General features: G+C 44.3%; 1 non-coding gene across 1 annotated transcript; it reads right to left on the reverse strand.

Moving 5' to 3' along the window:
• Window positions 1–8193: 8193 nt before the first annotated feature.
• TRNAG-CCC (transfer RNA glycine (anticodon CCC)) lies at window positions 8194–8266 on the reverse strand. Its single transcript has one exon. It is a non-coding gene; the product is annotated as a tRNA-Gly (tRNA).
• Between the last annotated feature and the right edge of the window lie 26 nt (window positions 8267–8292).

The following is an 8292-nucleotide window of genomic DNA, read 5'->3' on the forward strand; positions in this document are numbered from 1 at the left end:
TCCACCCTTTGAGTATCAAGGCCCCACTGCATCATATTAAGGGAACTCCAGCTGTGCTGGAATTTCAGCTAGCTTGGGAGGCTGGAATATTTTTGAGTACATTGGACCTCTAGTCAGGCCTGGTGGGTACCACCTCTGCTGATGCATCTCATCAGTCTTGAATCTGTAGCAAAGAGGTTCTCAAGCTTGAGGGTGTATTAGAATCACCTGGAGGGCTTAAGACACAGTTATCTGGATCCCATTCCCAGACTTTCTGATTCAACAGGTCTGGGGTGGGCCCCAGAATTTGCATTTCTAATGTTTCTAGGTGATGCTGAAGCCGCAGGTCTGCGGATCAGACTTTGGAATCACTGTTGCAGAATAGCTAAAACTAAGGTACCACTAGGGTCCCACAATAGAGGGTCTGATGGTTTGGGTTTGAACCTGATTCTACTCCTTACAAATAGTGTGATATGAGGTAAGTCACTCCTTTTCTCTGAGATCCAGTTTTCCCATCTACAAAGCAATGATAATGCACCTCATTGCACAGGGTTGCTGAGCAGTTGAGAAAGAATGTTTACAAGGGGTTCACACGTTTGTCCCTAAGAACGGGTTCCCAGTCTGCATGGAGAATCTGTCTGCTGCCATCAAACAATTAAAATTATTCAACGGTTTAAAGACCTAAATATACGACATGACACCATAAAACTCCTAGAAGAGAATGTAGGCAAAAACATTCTGTAACATAAATTGTAGTAATATTTTCTTAGATCAGTCTCCTAAGGTAAAAGAAAGAAAAGCAAAAATAAACAAATGGGACCTAATCAAATTTAAAAGCTTTTGCACGGCAAAAGAAACCATCAACAAAACAAAAAGACCACCTATGGAATGGGAGAAAATACTTGCAAAAAGATGCGACTGACAAGTGGATGATGCAACTGACAAGCAGTAATATCCAAAACATACAAACAGCTCAGACAACTTAATATCCAAAAAACCCAAACAACGCAATCAAAAGACAGGCAGAAGACCTGAATAGACATTTCTCCAAAGAATACATACAGATGGCCAACAGGCACGTGAAAAGATGCTCAACATTGCTAATTATTAGAGACATGCAAATCAAAACCACAATGAGGTGTCACGTCACACCGGTCAGAATGGCCATCGTCAAAAAGTCTACAAACAGCAAATGCTAGAGAGGGTGTGGAGAAAAGGAAACCCTCCTGCACTGTTGGTAGGAATGTAAATTGGTGCAGCCACTATGGAAAATAGTATGGCGGTTCCTTAAAAAATTAAAAATAGAGCTACCATATAGTCCAGCAATCCCACTTCTGGGCATATATCCCCCAAAGATGAAAACTCTAATTTGAAAAGATACATGCACTTCAACGTTCATAGCAGCACTATTTACAATAGCCAAGACATGGAAACAGCCCAAGTGCCCATCAACAGACAATTGGTTTAAGAAGATGTGGTATATATATATATAATAAAATATTACTCAGCCATAAAAAAGATTGAAATATTGCCATTTGCAGCAACATGGATGGACCTATAGAATATCATACTAAGTGAAGTAAGTCAGAAAGAGAAAGACAAATATTATATGACATCACTTGTGTATAGAATCTAAAAAATAATACAAATGAATCTATATACAAAACAGAAACAGACTCACAGACATAAAAAGCAAACTTATGGTTACCAAAGGGGAAAGACAGAGGGGAGGGATAAATTAGGAGTTTGAGATTAACAAACTACTCTACATAAAACAGAGACACAACAAGGATTTACTGTATAGCACAGAGAAATGGAAAATAATCTGAAAAATATATGTATATATAACAGAATCACTTTGCTGTACATCTGAAGCTAACACAATATTATAAATCAACTACATTTCAATATTTTAAACAGTTGTTTCAGTCCATTGGTCTGTTGTTTTAGTTTCTTGACTTACCCTTTTCATGGAATTGAGTAAATTAACCAAATGGATCCGTGTATTTTTTTCCAGGACGCTCTTTGGGAAAGTGAGGTCTAGAAGACCTGCATCTGAAACCCACAGGGCATGGCTTGTTAAACTTTAATGTGCATACAAATCACCTGGGGAGCTTGTTTGAATGCAGACTTTTATACAGTGGGTCTGGGATGGGGCTTGAGAATTTGCATCTCTAACATGCTCCCAGGTGATTGCTGGTCCAGGACCACACTTCTTGTAGCAAGAATCCTGGAACAATATGCATGTGCAGATTCCTTGGCCCTGCCCAGACCTTCTCTATAATTTCCTCAGGCGATCTTTGGCAAACTAAAGTTTGAAGGCTATTGTCTCAGTGATCAGCCTTAATCTTTTGCCTTATAAATGTCGGCTGTAACCCAAACAGTGGGAGATGTCGACATCACATGGCCTGCCCTGCACATTTCATGGGGATGGAGAGGGAAGCAGAGGTGCCTTCAAGTCCCACTTCTACCACTTCTGGGCCATGCTGGGAAAATCATTTCACTTTCAGTTAGTTCTTTTGAAATAATCAGCTCATTTGTAAAATGGGAAAAATAATATCTGTCCTTATAATGGGTCGTTGTGAGTCTGGAAGACTTGCTGGGTCCAGACACACTTTGGAAATTGTAAATTTGCAAATGCAAAGGATTATCTTAAAAACAGAAAAGGTTAGGGTAAAACTTTCTGTGTCAACTTATGAAAAACTAATTTTACCTGGGCCTTGGCCATAGGCACGTGGCTGAATGCAGAGCACCACGAAGGCAGTAAAATATTTTGCGGTTGGTCCAAACCTAATCCAAGCATAAGTCTTCCAAACCTTTGACTTTTGACCAACTCCAAAGAAAGCCAGTTGGGTATGACTATCTCTCCCTTAAAAATTATTTAAATTGTTAAATGTACATTAACACAAGCGACATCTGAAGAGTAACACGTAACAGCACTGACCTTCTCCATATTGGAGTCAGTAGGGTTTGAAAAGCAAGGGAATTGTTTGGAACTGAGCTCATTTCACAACACAACCAATGTTGTGAATATTGTTTCTGAATGAGCCCACAAACCCATTTACCTCTCAATATAGCTAAAACTCAACACTTAAAAAAAACTAACAGCAATGATGTGTAAAGAGCATTCTGCTTTATGAAGCATTTCTATATTCACTGATTTTTACTTCCTTCCCATTTTAAAGATGAGGAAACTGAGGCTTAGAGAGGCTAAGAGAGTAAAGATTACAGAATCAGTCACAGGCCAAGAGCTTGAATCTGTTCTGCTGATTTCAAGACTGCTGCATATTTCTGGTCTTCTGGAACCAGTCCCAATGAGCAGGGTTTGAAGGATTCCATCTTGGATCATCGTGTACATACCTATTCCTATAACCACAAGACCTGGGAATTCTCCTTCACCTGCTTAGTCTCCCACCTGGTAGTGGAGGATTCAACAGGACAGTGCCAAGGGCAGAAGTATTAGTCAGGAGAAACAAATTACCTTAGCAGTTTTTGAGGGATGTGTTTTGCCCCTTGGGCTCCTAGTTACACTTTCGTTAATTCAAAGGGGTCTGTCTCATCTCTAATTGGAAGCAAAGTTACTTCCTCTAACTTAAGCAAGAAAATGGGTGTATTGCTTAGGATTTATCTTGGTTGCTAATGACTGAGACTTGAAATAATATCAGCCTATATGAGTTGGAGGATTGTTTTTTCTCTCACTTCAAGCCTGAAGGTAGGTAATATAGGGCTGGTATGGTAGTTTCATGAACTCCTCAGGAACTCAGGCTCCTCTGTCTTTCTCTTCACCATCATTAGGGCTGATTTCTACCCTCAAGTTCACTTTATGGCTGTGATATGGTCATTGTAGCTCCAGCCATCACATCAGCACTCCAGGTAGAAAAAAGGAGGAAGAAGTGATAAAAAAGTGCAACTCCCAAATGAGTTAATGTCTTTAAAGCTGGGTACAGGGACTTCCCTGGTGTCTCAGTGGTTAAGAATCTGCGTGCCAATGCAGGGGACATGGGTTCAAGCTCTGGTCCAAGAAGATTTCACATGCTGCAGAGAAGCTAAGCCTGTGTGCCACAACTACTGAGCCTGCATGCCACAACTACTGAAGCCCGCGCGCCTAGAGCCCGTGCTCCACAACAAGAGAAGCCACTGTGATAAGTCCACGCACCGCTACGAAGAGTAGCCCCCGCTTGCCGCAACTAGAGAAAAGTCCACGCACAGCAACGAAGACCCAACGCAGCCAAAAATAAATAAATTAAAAAATAAAGCTGGGTACATTTATTCACTCAGTAAACTGCAAGTTTTATTTCTAAGGAAGAAGGGAGAATAGCTATTGGCATCTATGCTCTGTTGGAATTTTGGGTAGTTCATGGGACTGAAGGTCAGGGACATCTCAGGGATTCACAGAAAGTCTCTGTAGGGAGCTGTTGTGGGATCATTTTGCCCTGCTTCCTTCAATCCCTGGGAGCCCACTCAAGATTCAAATTCCCAGGAGAAAGAGGCTAAGTTTAAGTTTGCCTTAGCGGCTCGCTGGGAGATCTGAGAAGTGGACCTCCGTTGTTGACTCTCCACCAATTATAAGGACTGGGCCAGGATCCTCGCTCAAAAGAAGGGATTCTGGGCAGAAAAAAGTCACAGGTGTCTCCCAGGCTTCATTTGTTGTCCCATTTCATTCTCTCTCTTCCAGCCCCAGACTCTTCTTAGCACAGAGAAGGGATGGTAGGGTGTGGAGTGGAAACAACAGGGCTTTTGAAATCAACACACCTGGGTTTACTCACAGTTCTGCATTTACCAGGTAGGTGTATGACGTTGGGCCCGTATTACTTCACGTGGCTGAGCCTCAGTTCTCTCAGCTATTGGAAAGGGGATAATCTTACGTGCCTTAAAGTTGGTTGTGAGGATTAACATAGTGGAATCGGCACAGCCTCACTAGTCTTGAGGATGAATAGGGTCACTTTGACTGTGGTAATCTAAGTTTCATTGATTCTCCATGACCTGTGAACCCCTGCTTCCCCTGCTTCAAGTATTTGTGAGGGCAGTTAGGGAATGCCCTCCACACGTGCTTACCAAGAAGTCAGATACTCCCATGCACTGGTGTTGCCCTGCCAGGCACCTTAACCCTTGTCCTTCACTCAGCCCTGGGGGGGGTCTTTATCAAAGCTGAGCTACTGTTTGGGCAAATTGTCGGGAAAAAGCTCTTCTCCCCTCTTTGATGTTCCTCTCAGTGCAAGGGACCCAGTTTAGCAGTCCTTAGGCCTCCAGGTCTCAGAGTTTTCTTGAGGCCTCCTCCCTCTCTGAGGCCCTGGACATGCAGCCATAGGTCTCCCTGGCGGTGTTCCGATGGCTGAAGCTGCTCATTGCATATACAGAAATCCATCTTCTCCTTTCTCCTTAGGAAGTAAACACTGACGTCCAGCTGGCCCCCTGGCCACCTGGAGTAAAAGACAAGATTTCTTGGCTTCCCTTGGAACTCAATATGTCCATGTGACTAAGTTCTGGCCATCAGGACATAAGCAGACATGCTGTATATAAAGAAGGCTGCTTAGGGAAATTTCTCAGCTATAAGTGTGTCCCTTTTCGCCCTCTTCCTTCATTTTTTCAGCCAACAGCCTGAGTTGTGATGACTGGAGCTCCAACAGCCATTTTGGACCCTGAGGAGAGCTTGTAGACAGAAGCTATGTCTTTAAACAGTGAAGCAGAAAGCTTGAAGTCCGTGTCCCTAATGATACTGTGGAATCTCCATGCCAGTCCTGGACCGTCAGTTCTGGACCTCCTTTGCATCAAAGAAAAATAAATTTCAATCTTATTTAAGCTACAGTTATTTTGAGGGTTTCCTTTTTTTGTGTGTTATAGTCAGCTGAAACTGGTCCTAATAGATGTTACCACACTCACATCAGGTAATTTCCCTTTTCCCCTTGGGGTGAATTCTTGCCAGGTGATCTCTCAGTCCTCATGAAAATAGATTTCTGAAGGGATCTTCCCCACTGGTATTCCAGACGTGTCCAGGCATACCCAGATCCTACCTAGAATCAAACTGGGTCCCTCCTAACTCACATTGTAGCTATTCTTGTAATACATGGTCTGACACAGTTCTGAGCATACCAGGCTCAATAAAAATTAGTCAGCATTCTCTTCATCCTTTATATATGTAGGTGGTCAACTCCTTCCACCTGTTAGGTCTGGGCTGTAATGCAGAGGGCTGAGCCAGGGTGGGGAAATCCTACGTAAGCATCTATGAACTGATCTGCCCCCCTAGAGGTCCCTTTCCACTTTCCAGCCTTGCTTCCCTTTAGGACATTGCCGGGCAAGACCCTGAGCTCAGAGGGTAAGCCACCATCCATCAATAACACCTCCTGCTGAGCCACTGGCAGGGGTTGGGGGTGGGGTCCCAAGAAGAGAAGATGGAGCCCTTATCCTCAGAGGCTTCTCTACCCAACAGGGACGAATAACGCTGAATGATTAGAGTTGAGACTGGGACTCAGGAACACAAGGCCAGCTTGAACCATCTGCTCCAACAATCCATTATGTCCCTCTGAGGTCTGACTCATCCCAAATAGCCTCTGGGTTTCCTGGGTAACCTTCTCCCCTCCCCTAACTCATGCTGACCTGAATCCAGGCTACTGTGGATGCAGAGGTTCTCCTGATTATTACGGTCATGGGTGGCTGAATGACTTTTGTTGTTTCGATGATTTGTCTTTAAGCAGGAAATCAGATCTAAGCCAGTTCTAGGCATTCAACTTATTAACGGAATTGAACTAAGGAAAAGGAGAGTAAAAAAACATGCCTAAACAAATGGAATGAACGGGCCAAGTCAAGAGATGGTTTCTTTCCACGTCCCTGCAAAAAATGGAAGCATGCTTCTCAGGTCCAGGATTGTGGGGCTGGAGTCACCATCCCTCCCGCTCCCCCACCTCCCTTTTCCTCCTCATCCCAGGCTGGGCTGAGGAGTCTGGGCTTTATTTTCCACCAAAGACACCTGAGGAATCCAGGGGTCAGGCTGAGTCAGGTGACCCAGCGTGTGTCACCGTGTTCAGAGTGTGCAGTTCCTCTTCCTTCCTGGAGTCTTAAGTTAAGGCCTGAGAGGGTCTTTGCGCCGCAGAGGTCCTGAGACAGCAGAAAAGGGAGGCTGAGGTGTGGACAGCGAGGCCCAGAGGAGGCTCAGGAAAGCTACCCAAGCCAGCATTCCCAGGAAAAATGCCCCTGGGGATGGTGGTTGTTCTTCCCTTCGCAAGGTCCTCGCTCAACTGTGGCGTAGCCTCTGCAGTTCAACAGAAGTAGACTCGGTCCCGCATGTCCTATAAGCCCAAGCTCCTTCCTCTGAGTGTGTGGGAAGGAGGCCGAGGCACTGAGGGAGCAAGTTTTCCTGCCAGTAATCCAAACGGAAAGCTGGCCCAGGAAAAGTTTTTGGAGTAAATCCACCCCACCTTGGAAAATTCTATCAAATTATCATATTCTGCACTATATACACACTTTCCATAAAAGCAAAAACTAAATGGTACTTCGGGAGACAGGGCCTTGGGGTGTCTTGCACAGTAGCCTAGGGGAGCTTAGAGGTTTCCTTTATTATGCCTAGCTCTCATCAGGCAAGATGTATTTTTACTGTACCTAGCTCTCCATTCAAATGATCAGAGCAAATCCAGTTACAAATGACAATATCTCTTTGAAATGGTGATGGTGACAGAATCTTGAGTTTCCAGTATGCAAGGGGTGGTAAGTGGAATGCAGTGTAAGGTAGTCTTTATTACCAACTTATAATGTGTAAACTGTCACTGACAGTCTATCTAATTTGTGTGTTAGTTATCTATTGCTACGTAATACATTAGCTCCAAACAGCAGCTAAAAACAACAGTTATTATCTCATAGTTCCTGTGGGTCAGAAATTAGGAGTGGCGTAGCTCAGGGCTTTTGGCTAAGATCTCCCAGGAGGTTGCAGTCAGGCTGTCGGCCAGGACTGCGGCCTCATCCGAAGCTTCAGCGGAGGTGGAGGATCAGCTACCAAGCTCACGTCCATGGTCGTTGGCAGTCCTTGGTCCCCCACCATGTGGGCCTCACCACAGTGCTGCCTGGTGACATGAAAACTGGCTTCCCTGCAGTCAGTAATGTGAGAGAGTCTGAGGCCCAAGACAGTCTTTTTGTTTTTGTTTTTAAACATTTATTTATTTATTTGGCTGTGCAGGGTCTTAGTTGTGGCATGCGGGATCTTTAGTTGCAGCATGTGGGATCTAGTTCCCTGACCAGGGATCAAACCTGGGCCCTCTGCATTGGGAGTGCAGAGTCTTAACCACTGGACCGCCAGGGAAGTCACCCAAGACAGTCTTTCTTTTT

This window comes from Lipotes vexillifer, unplaced genomic scaffold (assembly GCF_000442215.2).
Source record: "Lipotes vexillifer unplaced genomic scaffold, Lipotes_vexillifer_v1.1 scaffold1126, whole genome shotgun sequence".
NCBI classification, from domain to species: Eukaryota; Metazoa; Chordata; class Mammalia; order Artiodactyla; family Lipotidae; genus Lipotes; species Lipotes vexillifer.